The 21,951-nt window shown below is 37.5% G+C and overlaps 1 pseudogene; it reads left to right on the top strand.

Moving 5' to 3' along the window:
- The first annotated feature begins 1,048 nt into the window (after nucleotides 1-1,048).
- On the top strand, nucleotides 1,049-2,836 carry LOC115834341 (annotated as a pseudogene).
- The last annotated feature ends 19,115 nt before the right edge of the window (nucleotides 2,837-21,951 follow it).

Here is a 21,951-nt window from a genome sequence, read left to right as displayed (position 1 = left end):
AGCTGGAGAAAAAAAATTGAGAAAATTATAAGGAAGAGAAAATATACTTATTACTCATTAAGAAGTTGATCACCATAAGGGTCTTCATCTTCACTGTCTTCACATTGAGTAGGCTGAAGAGGAGGAAGAAGAGAAGACAGTGTCTCAGTAGTGGCAGAGGCAGAAACCAAAGAAATGGAGTGGGAGGCAGGAGAGGCAGGCAAGCTAGGTGAAACTTTCATTGAAAAAAATCCACTTATAAGTGGACCCCCAAATTTCAAACCCTTGTTGCTTAAGGGTCAACTACATGTTTTGAGTATTTAGCATTGATCTGTGGCTGTGTTCCATTTTGGTTTCAAAGGAGAACCTGAGACCTTAAGCTTCTCTGTCTCAGAAGTTTCCTTCTTATCTGGCTGAATGAAAATGTATGTAACAACAGTGTGCCATTCTGGATTTTCTTCTACCCACTCACCCCCATCTTCTCCAGCGCTGCCCAGCAAATCTTAAGAAGAAGATTACTCTGAGTTATCACAAAGGAGTCTCCTATTCTAGAGAAGTGAGAGGTGAAAAAGAGAGGAAGGAGGGAAATGCCCTAAGGACAGGAAAGGGAGGGAGGATTTGTTCCCAGGGACATCAATAGCCAGGCCCTGTTCCATCTCTGCACTCCCTGTTGTAGGCAGAATCTAAGAAGGGAATGGCTGCCTCAGCACCCTCAGCACCAGAGCTGACAGGCTGAAATAGACTCCTTTGGTTTGAACAGAAGTTCAAAACCTTTAGTGCCAGTGGGCATTCCCTGTAAGACCCTGACTGCATCACTGGTGACAACTACTGAGTGAGGTCGCAAAGGCTTTGGCTGAGTTTTCTTCTCTCAGCAAGAATCCCAGGATATCTGTATGCTTTGAAGAGGCCAGAGGGGGAGAGGGAGGAGATGACACTCAGTAACTTTAAATTAGGATCATGTATGAGAGAATGGAGAAACTGGGCTTGAACATGTTAAATTTAGATAAAAGTAGCATTGCTGTATCCCCAATAGAGTTGAATAAAATGTGTACTGAATTTAACAAAAAAGGGAGATTTCTCAAGAAATATCTTGGATGAAAATCTGAAACATTTGTATGACTGTGTGATTATCCCTGGGCCTAAAAGTGTAACCGAGGTTGTTCTTTGCAGGACAGAGTTGGTGCAAATGGAAAAGCCCCAGCCAGTGAACCCAGAACTCACTTCCTGGCACATCACCGGAGTGCTAGATATGCTCAACAAATTCAGAGGTAAGAGCCAGCTGCTTGGCAGTACAGCCTCAATTTCTGTTTAGTGGATTCCTTGGTTGAGCCATTTCCCATTTTAGTTCTAATTTCTGTGAATTTATATATATTGTAGAAATAATATTTATCATAAAAATTAGAAAGCTTTGACCAAGCAAATAACTAAAACTTCCATGAACAGAACAACTTTACTGCTGTAAGATACATTTCACAACAACTGGAAGCTGAGGGTTCTATGAAAATGGCCCAAACTTGTAAGGCAGCCATTAGACAACAGAGGGCTAAAACCAGGATTAGACTGAATGAAGCAGTGGCTGACCAGGTCATGTAAAAGCAGAACATGATCATTATTTTCAGAAACTTCTAAACTGCACATGGATGGAAGTCCATCATATTTTGATGTTTAAAAATGGAGGAGTGAGGCCTGGCAGAGTGGCTCATGCCTGTAATCCTCTACGGTTGAGGCGAGCATATCACCTGAGGTCAACGGTTGGAAACCAGCCTGGCCAACATGGCAAAACCCCATCTATACTAAAAATACAAAAATTAGCTGGGCATGGTGTCACATGCCTGTAATCCCAGCTACTCGGAGGCTGAGGAAGCAGAATCGCTTGAGCCCAGGAGGCTGCAGTGAGCTGAGATCACACCACTGCACTCCAGCCTGGGCAGCAGAGTGAGACTCTTTCAAAAAAAAAAAAAAAGAAAAGAAAAAAAACGGAACAGGCACATTTTATATCCCATTAAATAAGAGCATCATAGCAGCGTGAAGTCTATTTGTTATTTACATTGAATACAAACAATGCAAGTGGCATTTTCTACTAAATAAATGTTACATATATCTTGAAACAAATCATGCAAAGCCAGACATTAAATCACTGATTCACACAATTGATGATATGTTTATTTGTTTTTCTGTGTGATTTTAAGGATTCTCCTGTGCTGTAGAAGTCATAATAACCCTTGATCTTCATAGATGAGAGTCTCCAAAGTCTTTTTGCTCCCTGTATTCTGTCACTTACAGGAGGTACAAATAAAGCCAGTACTGGGCAGATAACATCTGACCCCACGTAACTCCTTGACCTGATTTTTGTTCTTCTTGCAGTGGATGATCCTCTGAGTAAGGAAAGGGCAAGTCACTATATGAGCCTTTCTGAGGATGCGAGAAATGTGATATTTGGAGATGACCATGATGGTGCGCCCGGGGAGTCCCAGAGAGCAGAGAACTTTGCAGCATGGGGAGCTCAGGCCTTCTCCTCCGGCAGGCATTACTGGGAAGTGGATGTAACTCACTCCTCCAACTGGATTCTGGGAGTCTGTAAAGATTCCAGGACAGCAAACACAAATCACGTTCCTGCTTTTGAGGAAGCATTTTTCTATTTTCTTCAAAGAGAAACAACCTTTATAGCCTCTCCAACATCTTTCTTCCCTTAACTCACTATGTGCAAAGACCTTTGGGTCGGGTTGGGGTGTTTCTGGATTATGACAACACAGTTGTGAGCTTTTATGATGTTTCAAAAGGTTCCCTCATATACAGCTTTTTCCCTTCCTCTTTGTCTTCCCTTTTGACACCTTTCGTTTGTATTGGTTCCCCATGAAAGTCAGGTTTCATTATGATTTCTTAGTGAGCTCTCTTGCCTGAAAAAACTTCCAATCTCAAGACCTTCTCATGTGAGACAGTAGGACAATGTGTGAGCATCTTTGAGCTCACTGTAACTTCAGGAAACAAAATTATTATCTGAGTATGAAATGGGATAACCACATTGAAATTATACATTTGTTTCCTAAATTTAACTTTAATAAAGAGTTGTGAAAAACCATAACTGTCTGATTCCTGGACATTTTATATACCCCAAAATGAAACCCAAAACTCTTTATCATTACTGTCTATTCATTGCGCCTTCCCCACCCACTCGACTCACAATCCCTTTTGTACTTTAGATCTTTGTGGATTTTGTATTGTAGACATTTTATGCAAAGCAAATAATACAAAATATGGTCTGGATCATCAGTTACTAAAAATTGCTGATTTTTGTAAATGTGTAAAATATATTAGTTATAAGAGTGAACTGAATTGTCTTACTGACATATACACTCAATTACAGTTCTTGGTTTCAATGGCCCTTGCATGCATTCCAAAGTAACATTAGAATGTAAACTTAGACTGGAAAAGCTTTGAAGAAGTTTGTTTTGATGCAAATAATTTTTAGCTGAACAAATTCTTCTTTTTTTTTTTTTTTTTTTGCTTCTAGCATAGATTATTTATTTATTTTTTGAGGCTGTGACTCCCTCTATCTCCCAGGCTGGAAATACAGATGCCTGTCATGGGCTCACTGCAACCTCCACCTCTTGGGTTCAAGCGATTCTCAGCCTCCTGAGTTGCTGGGATTACAGGCCCGTGTCACCACACCTGGCTAATTTTTGTATTTTTAATCGAGACCACAGGATTTCACTATGTTGGCCAGGCTGGTCTCAAACTCCTGACCTCAAGTGATATGCCCGCCTCGGCCTCCCAAAGTGCTGGCATGACAAATGTGAGCCACCAAACGCAGCTGATTCTTCTCTTCAATATTCTCATAAATGCTGGATTCAGAAAAACTACTGGTTTGTCGAAGTCATTTTATTATCATCTATGTTTTCTTCAATGTTAACTTCAAATTGGGAGTCTTGGTGATAAACGATCAGTAATTGTGCATTGTCATTCATGATAAATTTGGTCCATCCTGACTATGTGCCATTCTTGCAAAGGATTAAACAGCTGTGAGTCAGATCTGGAGTTAATGAAAACTCAGATTCCATAAGCAAAATAAGTAGAGACGCTATGTTTAAATTGTCTGAAACCATCGTTGCCTCTGGGATATTTCTCTCTTATTGGGAAGCTAACTCATATGGCTCTAGAAATAGTGTACTCCTACATGTTTGTTAAGGGTCTGTAGGTAGGTAAATCTTCAATTGCTTCAACGAATTTCCCTTTTCTTTAAAAATTTTGTGAAAAACCATCTTTTAAAACTTCTTGCTTCAAAGTAATTTTAGAAAAAGAGGGAACAAAAGCCAGAGGTGGTGGTAAAGGCTATAGCCAAATTTGAAGGGTCGCAGCAGCATAGGAGGTAGGAGGCTCAGAAGAAAGCCAGGCAGAAAACATTCAAAACCTCTGGAGACTATGCATGCTCCTTTGCTTCTCTTTGAAGCCTGACGCCAGCGGTGAGTCCAGCACATCTATGGTCCTTCAGTTCTTGCGGTCTCCAGATCCCTCAGTCCCATATACAAAAATTAACAGCACCTTAGGCAGGTTCTACCTGGAATATACGCACTCATATTGGTGGAAAGCTTAGAGATGCATTCTTCCAAAACTCTTCATGACTAGAGCTGTATCTAGGTAAGAAACACTTCAGAATAGGAAGGCATCCAGATTTCATTATTCAGTTTTGTAGAGTTGGGAAGTGAGTTATTCATTTAAAATTATTCTTTATTATCTTCCCACCATTTGCCTTTTTTGTTTGAATGCTATTTTATAAAATTTTGTAACTAAATATTAAAACGAGGAAATAAGCAATAATAAAGTAGATGTCAACGGCCTGGAAAAATGTGCATGTCAAAACGTGGTTTCACTTAATTACCAGTATTCTTTCCACACAGCTTATCCTTTTGACTGTTAAACTTCTGGTAATAACTTTTTGGCAGACATTCTTCCCATACTTGTAAACCACTACAAGGAAATAAATAGAGGCCCACACAAAATGTCCAAATGTTTAAAATGTATAACTCTAGCTAACAATCTGTCAATAAAGATTTTGCATCCTTTTTCTTTAAAAATAGTATATAACTTCCTCATAACTTAGAAGGCTGTGCTGAGTTTAGAATTTCCAGATTGTTATAGGACCAACAGGTTGTTACAGTAACAGCCTACTGTGCAGTAACTGCCAACACACTCAGACAGGAGATTTGCAGCAGATTAATAAGTTGAATGATCACAGTGTTCTGGAGTGAGAACATTGGAGGAGACCCTCAACTCCATCTTTCCAAGGAGTTCTGGGCTGGAATTTTTAAGGGGATTGTGGAAGGTGAGGGGCTGGAAATTCTGCTTGATTGGTCACTGCAAGGGGTAGAAATATCAGGATGTGGACACTGCGTTATTCGGTGAGTCAGTTGCTTCTGGGGACTGTCAGCACCACAGTCTGTAGTTAATTGGGATGCAGATAGAACAGTTGCAGAGAACTATAAACTAGGGTCTACCTGATTCTAGGAAATAGGTAATAAATGACTATGAAAAAGCAGTTCAGAGATCTAGCTCACCTAATAATTTATTCTGAAAATGTTGCAAGTTTGGTTTATTTTTATTTCTCCCAGTCTCTTCTTCCCTAATTAATTTTTATGGCGTTTAAAAGGGTAGTTCCAAACCTCAGCATGGAGCAATATTGGCTCATATGCTCTGGGAAAAATAGGAAGAAAAAGGTAAGAAACTCCTTTGTTCAGACAGGGATTTGGGATTTGGAATTCCAAGAGGCACTCTAGGAGCCAGAAAACTTCACAGCCTTCTCCTCCAGCAGGGTTATATAGGGCAACTTTGGAAAGGCCATAGGAAGTGCTCCACTGTGTTTGGTCCAGAGCAAGGGCCACTCTTTCTACCTTCACTCCTTCTTTCTGAAGCTGAGAGTTTGCTCTGTCCAGTGAGCAGTAAAAGCTTTGTCCTTGCAACTCCTACTCTCTAACATTCCTTCTTCCAGATTTACTTGGCTTCTTCTCCTGCTTTTGGATGGCTCTATCTACTGGTGTTGGAGAATTAAAGATTTCTGCGACTTGAGGATTCCAAAAAGATTATTTATCCCTCTCCCTCCACTATGCTTATGCATCCAGGTATATGATCACTTGGATATTACAGAGATTGTTTGCCTTAGTCTCTGCCTTCTGGCCCCAGAATTAACCTGTCTTATTCTGAATGGATTAATTCTGGAAAACTCCCAGATTTCAATGAAGTCCAGCCAAACAAATAGATACCTTTGGTGGAATCATCCAGATTACCCATGTACAAAGTGAGGCATCCTAGAAGCTCAGGCTCCTTCTCTTTCTTCTCTCTTCTTCTTTACCTTAACAAGTTTGCTACTTTTTATTTTCTTTTTTTTGTAAGAGAAAGGTAAATATTTTTGACAGCTATCGCTTTTCAATTCAGCAAAATGGACCAAAAAATAATATGATAAAACCATTCATCTAAAGACAATGTCTTGTGCTATTTAGTTGCAGACTTCTTATTCTATGTGGTTTATGCATTTATTTAATAATTTAGTTGCACCTACACATAATAACATCAGTATTTTTCCATATTGTCGGAAACTCACTATTATAATTCTTAATAGTTGCTAATGTGCAGATATCATCCCTTGTTTTTGCCGAATTATGGTTTAGTTATTTACTTCTGTTTAACGGGCATTTAATATATCTGATTTCTATGTATTCTCTTTTTTCTTTTAAGTTGTGTAGCTGCAAAGCCCCGATGAAAGCTTTGAAGGTAAATCTCCTCATGAAAACTTAACTAAAAAAAGTCCTTCCCCGGAGTTCACTGGCATGTCTAGGTAAAGAATCAAATACAATTCCCCACTGAATTCAATGTGGGGATTGTTTTGAAAATAAAAGAGTATTGTCTTTCAACCATTTATGTTAAAGATTAACTTTCAAAGTGCTCTAAAAGCTGATAAAGGAAAAGCATTCCTTGGGTTCATAAATAAAATATTACTGTGTGTCTCAAAATTAAATCTGCAAGACATCAAAACATGATTTCTCTTTAGAATATGTAATCTATACATATGATGCAATTCAACAGATTATAAGGTTGATTATCACTTATGTAAAATGCTTAAGAATGGAAAAGTTTTGGATTTTTGATTTTTTCAAGTGTTGGTATATTTGCAGTATACTTATTGGTTTAACATCCCTAATACATATCCTAATACATATCCTAAAATATCCATATTTTAGGATATGCTAGAATTATTTGCTAAAATTAATGCTCCAATTAACATTTCTTTCAATGTCATGTTGCTGCTCAAAAAACTTTTGGATTTTGACCCTTTTTAAAAAAAATTCTTATTTTTTTATTTTTGTGGGCACATAGTAGGTGTATATATTTGTGGGGTGCATGAGATGTTTTAATACACGTTTTGGTGAAAAGTAATTCTGATAATTACGTGCCCTCATTATCTTGTCTTTATGCTTTTTCTGAATATCATATAGTTAACAAATATTTTGGTACTCTAATTAAAAAAAGCATCTTTTCAGCATTGGTTGTATCCTCACAAGCAAGGAAGGGAGAATAAATATCTCAGTAATCTGGGATTATTTATTTAAACAGCACAAATAATTTATATTATTAAGGACAAAATTTGCGTCCAAATTATCTGAAAAAATGTTTCTTTATATAGCTATAATAGATAGTAATTAAAAGGAAATGCTAACTTACATCAGTGTTGCTGAAAGAGACTTGGGAAGTTCTTGCTGTGATCAGTCTCTGAACTCTGGCATCTGCCTCTCCGTTCTAGTGCGTCCTATGCAGGGCTGCCCTATCTCAAAGACCTATTTTTGACATAGTAAGTGGGATTTGTGCTGCTCAGAAATGCCAGTGCATCCCTACTATCAATTGATTAATTACAGCATTACTTGCTTAACACTGAAAGCCCTCCACTCTGACCCTGGCTTTTTCCAGTTTTATTCATGTTGTTTTAGTATCCGATGTATCATATTCAGCCAAACAATTGAATTTTCAAAGCCTGATTTCTTTCTACCATTTTTTTTGGTCGTTACCTTTACACAGAGTTCCTTATTTCCACTTTTCATCTGGCAAAATTCTATTTATCCGGAAATAACAATATTATGAGGCTTAATTTTGAAAATGTTAAACATTTATGATTAATTTATGATTAATTCTGTGTAAAATCAAAAAAGTAGAACACAATTTGAACAACATTTTAAGATGGAAGGAAAAATACTTGGTGAGAATACTAAGGTAATTTCTTTAAAGTGAATTTTGAGGGTAACATCTGTGTATTAAGTAGGTGTCATGATATAAATATCAAATCCTGGGAGCTGATGTAAGGATACATAGAAAGATAAGAGTAGATGACCCAGAAATAGGTTCAGTGATATATAAGCAAGTATTAGTAATAAAGAATACAGTAAAAATTGATGGGGAAAGATTATTCAACTATAGTATTGTATAAGCTATGTTAGTACCTGCTATAAAGTAAATTTAGAATTGCAGTTCACATTGTATGCTAACATAAACAACAGGTGTAAAGAATCCCTTTGTGCCAGGAGTTCAAGATCAGCCTGGGAGACATAGTAAAACACCATCTCTACAAAAAATAAAAAGAAAATTAGCCATTCCTGGTGATGTACCCCGTTGTCCTAGCTACTTTGGAGGCTAAGGTGGAAGAATCACTTTATTCCAGGAGTTTGAGACTGCAGTGGGCTATAATTGCAATGCTGCTCTTCAGCTTGGGTGATGGAGTGAGACTTTGCCTCAAAAAACAACAGAAAGCTTTAAGTAGCTATTTTATTTCAAAAGTATAATTCTTTCTTCTACAATTAATAAATTTACATATGATAGGGCAGATGTATCAGGCAGAGATTGTTCTCCACTACTTATATCTCAAGAAAAATGAAAGAAACTTACAAGGAAGCTCTAAGAAAAACATTTTTTTTCATCATTCTGGACTTTGAGATTTTAATTCTTTAAACTGATTTCCTGTCGGGTGGTGGATATCATCCTGGAACTTAATTTGTTCAAAAACCTCACATAATCTGATATTTTAAAAAACATGAAATTCATAGGATCCATAAATTACTGTGCCTTAAGAGTCTTCAGAAATTCAAGGATAATTTCTGTGGGATCTCAGGCCTTCTGCATTGTTGGGAGTGAGACTCACAGCACTGGGTTGCCGACGTCTGTTAACAGGTCTGGACAAAGAATGATGTCAGCCCAGATAATTCTAAGGTAGGCTTTCTGCTTTGTTATAAGGAGGGTAATCATTGAAGTCTCTAGACAAGCTCACGATCATCATTCCAGCATATGCAATTACATCAGAACGGTTTTCAGTATGCTCCTGGTTTATGAATCTTCATCTGTCTCTTTTCCATATTCCTTTTTTATTATTTCTTTATTTATTTTTTGAGATGGAATCTTGCTCTGTCACCCAGGCTGGAGTGGAATGGTGCAATCTCGGCTCACTGCAACCTCCGCCTCCCTGGTTCAAGCACTTCTCCTGCCTCAGCCTCCTGAGTAGCTGGAGTTACAGGCACCTGCCACCATGCCGGCTAATTTTTTGTATTTTTAGTAGAGAGGGGTTTCACCATGTTGGCCAGGCTAGTCTCGAACTCCTGACCTCAGATGACCCGCCCCCCTGGACCTCCCAAAGTGCTGGGATTACAAGTATGAGCCAGTGCACCTGGCCCTTTTCCGTATTCCTAAATGTTTTCTCATAATTTGTTCCTTACATACTTCTTTGCTGGAATACTCAGACCCTTCTTTGCCACTCGTAAACTACAATGAGGGTCCAATTCAAGTATCATAGGAATGGTTCAAGTAAACTTTCTATAACTAGCCAAGAAAATAAATTGTTAATACACAGTGACTAGGGAAGCCAGAGGAAGTGCTGCTAGGTCAGTCACAGGCCCCAGGGCAGACAGTCCATGGGTTATACTTAAAAGACACTCTGTGGACCCCAGACGGGGAGAACTTTTCAGGCAGAGACTCACAGGTGCAATTGATGAGAGAGGATAGACCATGAAGTGCATTGGAGAAATTGCCAGAAATTTGGTAAAACTGGATCAAAGGAATGTGACCTCGTGGTCTCCCCATGGGACTGAGAATGTAGAGTGCAATGAGTGAGTCTCCGTGGGGGTGGGACCCTCCTAGCCAGGCTCGGGATATAATCTCCTGGTGTGCTGTTTGCTAAGACCATTGGAAAAGCACAGTATTTAGGGTGAGAGTGACCTGATTTTCCAGGTGCCATCTGTCACAGCTTCCCTTGGCTAGGTAAGGGAATTCCCTAACCCCTTGCACTTCCTGGGGAGGCAATGCCTCACCCTGCTTTGGCTCATGCTCAGTGCACTGCACCCACTGTACGACAAGCCCCAGTGAGATGAACCTGGTACCTCAGTTGGAAATGCAGAAATCACCGGTCTTCTGGGCCGCTCATCCTAGGAGCTGTAGGCTGGGGCTATTCCTATTTGGCTATCTTGGAACTGCCCCTCGGTTATCCCATTTATAACCATATGTTATATGTTTATATGTTTTCTCTTTCTTGATGGACCCTGAATCTTACTTTCATTTGAATAAATGCTCTATATCTATCTATCTGTCTACTTATCGATCTATCTATCTAAATCCTTAAAGACCAGTGAAAAAAAAAACAAGTACCATAAAATATACATGGTATGATTTTACTTATAAAAAGTTCAAAATTACAAAAAGCCAAAATATCAAACATGTAAATCATATAGCCATGTGTGATAAAATTATAAAGAATAACAGAGGAAATAAAGATAAACATAACATTTAAGAAAGTGAACAAGCACAAGTGTCATTAGTCATGGAGAACCCAAAGATATTGGAAACGTTATTTCTTCATATGGTTAGTAGGTTTCACAGATATTCGTGTCATTGGCATTTTTCTCAATACTTGTGTGTTACATTATAGTCTTTTATATAAATAAAATATATTTGATTAAAAATAATTATTTCTTATGCTATAGAGGGATTAATTTATAAAAGTGTAATTTAATCAGTGTACCAAAGACTGTGCTGAGATAATGATCGTCTTAGCCTTGGGAGGCCAGGCAGGGTGTGAGACCTCTGGCTTGAAGCAGTTGTGCATATTCCCCAGTGTGCTCTATGACAAACTGATATTTTCTTATGTGTGAAGCGACATGAACAGATTAGACTTCATTCACCGATCATGCCAGAGGAGAGTTTTATGATGTTTGTCTATTCTCCTTGGATTAATACTGAGTTTGATTCTTCCACTTCAGAATAACCTCGTATAATTATTATTTTTTATTCTTAATCCATGGCAAGAAAATAAAGAAAACATATACACTAACAAGTATATGAATGCTCACATAACTGTATATAATATCTAGCTTCATTTCTAATATACTAATTTTAAAATTCATCAATATACCCATCATGATTCTTTCTGAGTGACATATCACACAAATTCAATATGGGTTCTCTAAAGAATCCTCTTAGGCTACTTGTTTAAAAGCCTCTGAAGCTGCCTGCACTGTTAGGGCTGCAACAGAAATCTTTCTCTTCACTTCTCCCCTAGCCTTGCAAGGGTCCACTTTGCTTTCAATTTCAAACAGAGCATTAGAAATTCCTGGAAATGACTCCTCTGAATACTTGCTGTGGCTGCTTGGAGCATAGATGACATGCCTGTTGATAAAGCAGTATGCTGTTTACTAGTTGCCCAAATGATATAGAAGAGAAACACAAGAGCACTCTACAATTCTAACATTGAATATTTCTAATTTAACTATTTGAACCAGCCACTTGTCAACTGAATTTCCACATTCAATCATCTCTAAAGAGACATCTGACCGGGCACGGTGGCTCAATCCTGTAATCCCGGCAATTTGGCAGGCCAAGGCAGGTAGATCATGAGTCAAGAGTTCAGGACTAGCCCGGACATCATGGTGAAACCCTGTCTCTACCAAAAACACAAAAAATTAGGCACTGTCCCTGCCTGTAGTCCCAGCTACTCAGGAGGCTGAGGCAGGAGAATTGCTTGAACCTGGCAGGCAGAGGTTGCAGTGAGCCGAGATCGTGCCACTGCACTCCAGCCTGGGCTCTAGAGCGAGACTCTGTCTCAAAAAACAAACAAACAAACTAACTAACTTAAGTGGTAAGTGGTTCAGTGCTACAACAGTAACAATGATATAGTAATGACAGGAATCATGCTCGGTATTAAAGTATTTTACAAATTTTCTAATTCTTTTTTTTTATTATTATACTTTAAGTTTTAGGGTACATGTGCACAACGTGCAGGTTTGTTACATATGTATACATGTGCCATGTTGGTGTGCTGCACCCATTAACTGGTCATTTAGCATTAGGTATATCTCCTAATGCTATCCCTCCCCCTCCCCCAACCCCAAAATAGTCCTGGTGTGCGATGTTCCCCTTCCTGTGTCCATGTGTTCTCATTGTTCAATTCCCACCTGTGAGTGGACACGTGGCACTTGTTGTGATTAGCCAACCTTCTACTGTGCTTTTTTGTCCTTTTAAAAGTCACACTGCCATGTTAGAATACATAACATAAAACATGACATGAAGAATCATCAAAAACAATCTTGTAATGTTTCACATGACCACGGCAGAAGAATGTTTTATAGAACGGGCTAAGACAGTTCATGGGATAGACCTAGAAGAGAAGGACAAACATAGAAGTAAAGAGATAAAGCCAGGAGCGGTGGCTCATGCCTGTAATCCCGTAAATTTGGGAGGCTGAGGTGGGAGGATTGCTTGAGGCTTGGAGTTGTAGACCGTCCTGGACAACATAGGGACACCCTGTCTCAACAAATTAAAGTACAAATATCACTTGGGCATTGTGGCACGTGACTGTAATCCTAGCGATTTTGGAGGCTGAGGTGGGAAGATTGAATGAGCCCAGGATTTTGGGGCTGCAGTGAGCTAAGATTGCACCACTGAACTCCAGCTTGGGAGAAAGTGTGAGAACATGTCTCTTAACAACAACAACATAAGAGGGGATGATGTGTAAGTTAAAAATATGCTGCCACTGGCCAACCAATCAAATTGTTTAAAACATGCTCTTACTCCCAAATCAGACCCTTTGATAATCCCTGGACAGAAAGATAGAGCCATTTCTGGTTGTCCAATGACCTAACCCCTTCTGCAATACATATAAGATCAACCTGGCGATAGTCAATGTTTGGCAGAATAAAGTTGCAACAGTCAAGATTTAGGAGGGAGTAAAACCTCTAAATATAAAAATGGGAAAATGAATAAATAAATATGTTTATTATATACATTATCTAGAGAGAGAGTTACTCGGTTTTGTGTATACATGAACGAAAATATATTTAAAATAAGAAAGGGAATAGAATTATACACACAAAACTATAACCATGATTTTATAATTTTCTGATGAAATTAGGGAGATATTTATTTTCTGTTGTGGCTTTCTTGATCTTTACATTTTCTAAAATAAATGTATATTCTTTCAAAATAAGAAACAAAAAGATACTGAAAATAAACACATGAAAAAATTGAATTACATTGTATGAGAAAATATTGTATTTATCATTTGCTACATATATTTTGAAATTTTCCCTTGGCTTGCAAGAAATCAACTATGATATTTTTCCACAGTACCAAAAAAAGAGGAAAAGTGACATTATAAGAGGGAGTCATTTTTTATTTTCCTACCTATAAAAAGTCTATCTGGTAACCCTAAGGATCAATTAATGTTTGTTACAGAAACATTGGTTGATCATTCATGATTCGTAATAATATTGTAATGAGAAATGAATACAGTTATAACTTTATGAAAATGTACTTCTACACACAAAATAAAAATTTCAGAACAAGACTGAACTTAATCAGTCATCTCTGGAAATTGGTTCCAGGACCCTGATAGATATCAAAATTTGTGCATACTCAAGTCCTGCAGAAAAGACACGTATACATGAAAAGTAGGCATCCCCCCTTCTGTGGAATTAACAAGCTGAACGTGAACAAACCACTAAACAAATCAAATTGATCTATCAGAATAATAATACAGATTTTAGTATAAATTATTTAATATCTCATGTTTTCAAGTGATTTTCAGAATAATGTAAGTACAGCAATCTCAGAGTCTGAAAAGACTTTCTGGATTACCTTTCTCTGCCTCAGTGAGGAAAAGCAGCTGTGTATGTGGAATCTGAAGCCACATCTGACCTCCCTTGGGTTAACTGGCCATAATATAACTTACCACATGCTTAATGCCCTTTGACATCCCGGTCTTCATATTGTTAAGACAGTGATGTAGGCAATAATATAAAACAGAAAATATTTCTGAAAAAACATGGCTAAGAGTCCACATGGAATGCAACAGTTTTGTTTTATTTTTTGTTTTTTAGAAAAACATTCATAATTCTCTTACTTTACATTATTCATTAGTTCTTTGTTAGCTACATCTGAGGTTCTCAGATTTGAGCTCATGCAACCAGTATCATTCTTTGATAAAAGTTCTAACATATCAAGCTAAAGGAAAAATAATTGTTGAGATTTATTCCATAGAAATAAATTTACTCACTTAAAAGCCTTTTTTTCTGGATTTATGTCCTTCCTACTTTGTGATTTTTTAACAAAATCATTTTCTGTACGTAATAGTAATATTTGAAAATATAAGTTTGAAAACAAAAAAATTTGGCAATATAAAGCTTATCTTTAAAAATAAAATGTTGGCCCCCCATAATTGTGGGTTTCTTTCCTTCAATACTGTATTTCATTTTATTTTCTTAAGAGATGGAGTCTTGCTCTTTCACCAGGCTGGAGTGCAGTGGCTTGATCATACCTCACTAAAGCCTCAAACTCCTGGGCTCAAGCAATCCTCGTTTCTCAGTTTCCTAGGTACCTGGGATTACAGTGAATAATATTGTGTATTTCTATCCACCTTTGCTTGCTGATGTGAAATCTACAGACAGAAAGGGCTGACTATATGTATTTTTTAATAAATTGTGGCCCGGGTGTGGTGGCTCACTCCTGTAATCCCAGCATTTTGGGAGGCCGAGGCAGGCGGATCACCTGAGGTGGAGAGTTTGAGACCAGCCTGACCAAAATGCAGAAACAACGTCTCTACTAAAAATACAAAAAACTACCCGGGCGTGGTGGCACATGCCTGTAATCCCAGCTACTCCGGAGGCTGAGGCAGGAGAATCACTTGAACCCCAGAGGCAGAGGTTGTGGTGAGCCGAGATTGCTCCATTGCAGTCTAGCCTGGGCAACAAGAGTGAAACTCCATCTCAAAAAACAAACAAACAAACAAACAAACAAAAATTGTTCTTAATAGACCTGTGCAATTCAAATCAGTGTTCTTCAAGCATGAAAGGCATATTTTAAATTTCTATAATATGCAAATTAAAAACAGTAACATACATAGCTACCATATTTTTAAATCTTATAAAACGCGATTCTGCTGAGGCTTATGAAAGCACAGAAACAGCTGCACATGCCAATGGGAAAAATGGTAGTGATTTGTATTTACATTGGAATAATAATTAACTGATAAGCCCAGATATACAAACATAGGCCAGAATTTCTTCACCTTAGATATCCTAGTAATGTACTCACAGAAGTAATATCAACATTAAAATAAGATAATCTACTAATGTTTAGTAAGATGCTTGGCAAATTATAAATATTTGCCAAGTGATAACTAACAATATTCTTATTTTTAAAGCTAAACCTATTAGGAAAACAAAACATAGTGTTCATTTGTCTTTCTACAATATCTGGATGCCTGCTATGAATCAAACACTCCCTGCTTTCACAGAACTTACATTCCAAAAGTCGTGATGGGTTGCTATTGCAATATGAATGATTCAATCTAATTGAAATGTATCAACAAGCTCTGAGTAGCTAAACAATGAGTCATGGAATTCAAATACCAATTCTGTCACAGTGTAATTAATGAGAAACAATTATTACATTAAGAAAGTGTTAATTATTATATTCACTACTTTATGTCTTACTTTTTTATAATTTAGTTTTACTAGCAGTTAGCATTTAGAACTGGCTGATCACTTCTTATGTGCCAATTACTGTTTTGAATGTTTGTACAATACACGATTTTTAATCTTCAGAGCAATTCTGCAAGTTGGGCAGGCTAGTAGCCCTATTTCATAGATGAGATTACAAAGGGCCTGGAGTTAAATAACTTGCCTAAATTCACACTAGATAGTTTTAGGATGAAATGGGAGCTCCATATTGTTCTTTCAACTGCACCCTGTGGACAAAAGAAAAATAGGAATAACCTATAATAAGAAAACCCCTATAATTTGGATTGCAGCTGTATTCAACGTTTATGAATTTAGCATCGTGAACTCAGATTTTGTAATAGTGTATGATAAATGAAACACAGAATACCTGTTAACAGCTCCCATAAACAGATGAGACAATCAAAGGAAACATAATTTCAATAAAATGCTATGGGTTTCTGAATCAAATTCTCAAGAAGGCGTTCCTACAAATACAAAAATTGATGTGGCTACACATATGTAAATACACACACAGGCACACACAGTTCTCTTTCTATGTATCATGTGTTAACACCCTGTATCCTTTGATACAGGGGAAAGAAGTCATACAAGAAAAGCAGGATGAAGATATGTCTCTTTCTTAGATTTCAAAGTTTTGGTTGAGAAATTCAACATTCAGCTTAATTTACTTAGTGAGAGGTTACTATTATCATGTGCAACTCACTGCTCAGGTGTTTCAGGAATTGTAAACATCATATAGAGACACAGACTGAATCTTTACTATCATTTGGAGAAAATGAAACAAATATAGAAATACTCAAGGAAGAAAAAGTGTGTCCTAAACAAGCCATAATTCAAATGATGAGGCATTTTGTCAGGGAGCAAAAACATCATTTTTCTTTTAAAGATAGAAAATCAGCTTCATGGAATCTGCCATATTTGAAATCTGCTTAAATTTTCATGCTCATTGTTGATTTTTTACCCACATAAAAAATTAGAAAGAATTGTAAACAATAAGGAAACAATTCTCCCAATATTTCCTTGAAGATAACATAATTATTATACTAATTGATTAACTCCCTTTAAGTTTTTCCTGTATTTGTTAAATAAAATTAATGAAATTACATTTACAATTTTACATCCTTTCTGCTTATTCATATTTTGTTATAAATATCTTATATTGTATTTCTAATAATCGATTTTTTTTTTTTTTGGGATGAAATCTCGCTATGTTGCTCAGGCTGGAGTGCAGTGGCTGGGTCTTAGCTCCCCTCAACCTCCGCCTCCAGGGCTCAAGCCATTCTCCTACCTCAGCCTCCAGAGTAGCTGGGATTACAGGTGCCTGCCACAGCACCCGGCTAGTCTTTTATTTTTGTTTATTTATTTATTTATTTATTTATTGTATTTTTAATAGACACAGGATTTCACTATGTTTGCCAGGCCGGTTTCAAACTCCTGGCCTCAGGTGATCTGCCCGCCTCGCCCTCCCAAAGTACTGGGATAACTGTCATGAGTCACCGCGCCAGGCCTCTAATGATCAATTCTACTTATTATAAAATGTTCAAATTGGTGAATATCAACTTACCTAGCAATTTCTCTTCTCTTAGGAACAGGTTATTTTGAAATACTTGCTATTATCATTTTAGAACTCAAGTCTTTTTCAAAGCAGTCTTTCTTTTCCAAAATTGAGACTTTTTCTTAAGAAATAATTCAAGAAATGAAAATACTACAATAAAGTATAGAACTTTGTGACAGCTCTTGGACACTTTAGCAATATATAACTATCACTTTCAAAAAGGTTAATATAATTCACAATATTATCAGAAAAGCATATGCTTCAGTGTACCAACTAGAGCAATGGGCGCTACCAAGCTATAAATTGTTATGCTACTGTGAGCAGCAGAGCAATAGCAAAAGGGTTCCATCTAATCATTTCAACATGGAAGCAAACTTTTTATTAGGATATCTTGCTAATATCAACATATTCAGCTAAAATATTTTTCATTTCCTGGGAATGATATAAAATATTAATAGGTATGAGAAAATACACTATCACTATGGAATGCAATAATTATTACATGAGATAAACACAGGGTTTCACAGAAAGATAAAGTCTTTGAATGTTCACAAAGAGATTCTCAGATTATTTGAATGATAAAAAAAATTTAATAAACTTAGAGTTGAACCTTGAACAACGTGGTGGTTGGGGTGCCGAGATCGCATGAAGTCAGACATCAGCATGTAACGTTTGACTTCCTCAAAACTTAGCTATCAATAGCCTACTGTTGACTAGAAGCCTTACTGATAATGTTAACAGTTGATTAATGCATATTTTATACATTATATGTATACTTTATTTCTACAATAAAGATAGCTAAAGGAAAGAAAATGTTATGAAGAAAATGAAAAGAAAAATATATTTGCTATCACTAACGGAATAGTAAATATAATTAGTGGAAGTGGATCATTATAAGGGTTTTCATCCTCATCTTCATGTTGATTAAGCTGAGAAGGAGGAGAAAGAAGGGGTTGGTCTTGCTGTCTCAAGGGTGGCAGAAGCAGAAGAAACTCCAATTATAAATGACTCACATAGTTCCAGTGTTATTCAAGGATCAACAGCATGTGTAAGTCAAAAGTTTTAAAACTATATTCTCTTTCATTTTCTAAATAAAATTAAAGTAACATTACAAAAAAAATTAATGGGAAATTCCTGAGAATTTCAGGCAGGTAAATTGGGGCAGTGGGGTTAGAAACTACATACAAGATAAACCATCATACTATTGGAATTCCCTATAGTTCATATATGTAATTTACACATATATCATGAGAGAGGCAGTGCTTAGAGATGTAGCAGAAAAGGTAGCATAGAGTAGTTCAAGATGGGGCCTTAATGCACAGCTGAAGAATCTGTATTGATTATTTATTGATTTGGACATAAAATGAATACTGCTAGGAGAAGAGATGAAATGAAAGTACACATATATTCTGAAAGGAGTACAGATTTCCTGACGGAAAAGTAAAAATCAGCAATACTTTTTCTTTGAGACGGAGTCTCGCTCTGTCGCCCAGGCTGGAGTGCAGTGGCATGATCTCAGCTAACTGTGAGCTTCGCCTCCCAGGTTCACGCCATTTTCCTGTCTCAGCCTCCCAAGTAGCTGGGACTACAGGCGCCCGCCACCACGCCAGGCTAATTTTTTATGTTTTTTAGTAGAGGCGGGTTTTCACCATGTTAGCCAGGAGGATGGTCTCGATCTCCTGACCTCGTGATCCGCCCACCTGGGCCTCCCAAAGTGCTGGGTTTACAGGCGTGAGGCACCGCGCCCAGCCAAAAACAGACAATATTAAAGACACTTCTAAGCACTAAGAAAGAAATCAAATGGTTCTGTGTGAAAGACAGTGAGAGATATCATCAGCTTAATTATTCATATTATAAGTCATCCTGTTTCTTTAAAGGTGATATTTTTAAGGATATTACTTACAATACCTTTTTCTTCAAAGTATCAACTGCCTACTGTGTCTTAATAAGTATTCTAAGCCAATGCAGAATTGAACAAAAGAGACAGATTTTCTTGTACCTAAAGAGCTAATGAAGTTGTAGGGTGAGAAACACAAGTCAACAAGTCAAAATATAACATTCAAAAAGTAAAGCTTGCCCAGTGCTCCAGCTTGTAATACCAACGGTGTTCTTAGATTAAATTCTTACATTATAATACGAATTAATTGGCTGGGTGTGGTGGCTCATGCCTGTAATCCCAGCACTTTCGTAGGCCGCGGCGGGCAGATCACTAGAGGTCTGGCGTTCCAGACAAATCTGGACAACATGGTGAAAGCCCCTCTCTACTAAAAATGAAAAAAAAAAAAAATAGCCAGCGACAAAGCCAGACTCCTTTCAAAATAAATAAATAAATAAATAAACAAAAAACTTCTGTTTTGAAGAAACTTAATCATCTATGTTAACACCCACTTACGCCCTTGAAATGCAATCAGTTGGAAGAAAGGAGTGTGGTCTTCAGAGATTTATAAACGGACACTTCAGGAGCCAAGCTCATTTTTGTCCAGAGCCCACAGAGTAGCTTTGCAACTGGCCTTGGAGACTTCCAAAAGCTACCAGCACTGCACTGTCAGACTCTCATTCCTGAGCTGAATTCATCCTATTCGACAGCAAGCTTTGGTGAGAACATAGATATATTTCTGAGGTAAGTATACAATTTTCAGAGTAGGAGCTACTGTTAGGTTACAAACCAAAACAAAATTTGGGGACTTTAATTTATCTGCAAACTTGATTATTTTTAGATGAAATGATCTCATTTTCTGAGTTTTAAAAATGGCTCCATTTCTTTTTTAAAATTAATTTAAACATAATCCATAAGTTTATGGATTAAACATGGGCCACCATGTCCAGCTATTTATTATTTATTTATTTATTTGTTTGTCTGTTTATTTATTTTGAGATGGAATCATGCTCTATTGCCAGGCTGGAGTGCAGCCGCTCTCTTGGCTCACTGCAACCTCCGACTTCCAGATTCAAATGACTCTCAGCCTCAGAGTAGCTGGAAATATAGGCGCCCGCCACCGCACCCAGCTAATTTTTCTATTTTTTTGGTAGAGACGGGATTTCGTTATGTTCGCCAGGATTGTCTCCATCTCTTGATCTTGTGGTCCGTCTGCCTCGGCCTCTGAAAGTGTTGGGATTACAGGCGTGAGCCACCGCGCCAGACCTATTTTTTTTAATTTATATATGTATTTTTAGAGATGGGATTATCGAGACATTTTACCGTGTCTCCAGTCTAGAGCTCCTGAGCTCAAAAAACCTGCCTGACTTGGCCTCCCAAAATGCTGGGATTACAAGCTTAAGTCACCTTGCCTGGCCTAGGTTTTATTTTTATTTCTATTTTAGCAAAACATACATTTAAAATGCTTACTTATTGTCTAGTGCCTAGTTTATTTATTTATTTTTTTTTTGGAGACAGAGTCTTGCTCTGCTGTCCAGGCTGGAATGCAGTGGCGCCATCTAGGCTCACTGCAAGCTCCACCTCCCGGGTTCAGGCAATTCTCTCACCTCAGCCTCCCAAGTAGCTGGGACTACAGGCACACACCACAACACCCCACTAATTTTTTTGTATTTTTTAGTAGATACGGGGTTTCACCATGTTCACCTGGATGGTCTCTATCTCCTGACAACGTGATCTGCCCATCTCGGCTGCCTCTGCCTCCCAAAGGGCTCGCATTAGGGGCGTGAGCCACCGTGCCCAGCCTCGGTGGTCAGAACAACGCTGGATTAATTGAATTTTTTTTAAAAAAGTAACTAAATATTGACTCCTACCTCAAAACACACACAGTCATTTCCAAATAGATTCAAGTCCTGAAGGTAAGGGGAAGATGATACAATATTCTCATAAGGATTTCTTAACCAGGACAAAAATTAACAATTAAAAAAATTTAGTTGGTTTATATTAATGATGACTTCTGTGTTTCAAAAAACATGATACAAGAATTGCAATGCAAAAAATTAGTGGAGAAAGATATTCACCCGAACATATATAAAATAAAATACAATACATGTGCATGATGAATACTTAAAATGTATTTTAAGTGTTTTTCCAGATTCTTCCAGATTGGCATAGAATAAACTTGGATGGCAGAGTCAATGATGAGATTAGCTGTGGAAATGGGAAACCATTTTTTGGAGGACAGTAGTAATGCTGTAAACTTATGAAAACAAAGAAGTATTCAGTAGCAACTAAAATGTGTCTCCATAAGATTATTTTACAGATGCGTATCTGAAATCTGAGAGAACATTCTACTAGTGTTCTCTAGTGAAAAGATACAGCTGGAAGGAAGAAGGGAGGGAAGATGAAGGAGAGAGAAACAGAATGCATTTGAGAGAAAATGCTATTTAGACTAAAATAGAATACTGCAGATACCACCACAAAGTGGTTAAGGTGCGTCTTTAGGAGCA

The sequence above is a fragment of the Nomascus leucogenys genome, unplaced genomic scaffold (assembly GCF_006542625.1).
Source record: "Nomascus leucogenys isolate Asia unplaced genomic scaffold, Asia_NLE_v1 001619F_29966_qpd_obj, whole genome shotgun sequence".
Classification (NCBI taxonomy): domain Eukaryota; kingdom Metazoa; phylum Chordata; class Mammalia; order Primates; family Hylobatidae; genus Nomascus; species Nomascus leucogenys.
This window is presented reverse-complemented; position numbering and strand designations above follow the sequence as displayed.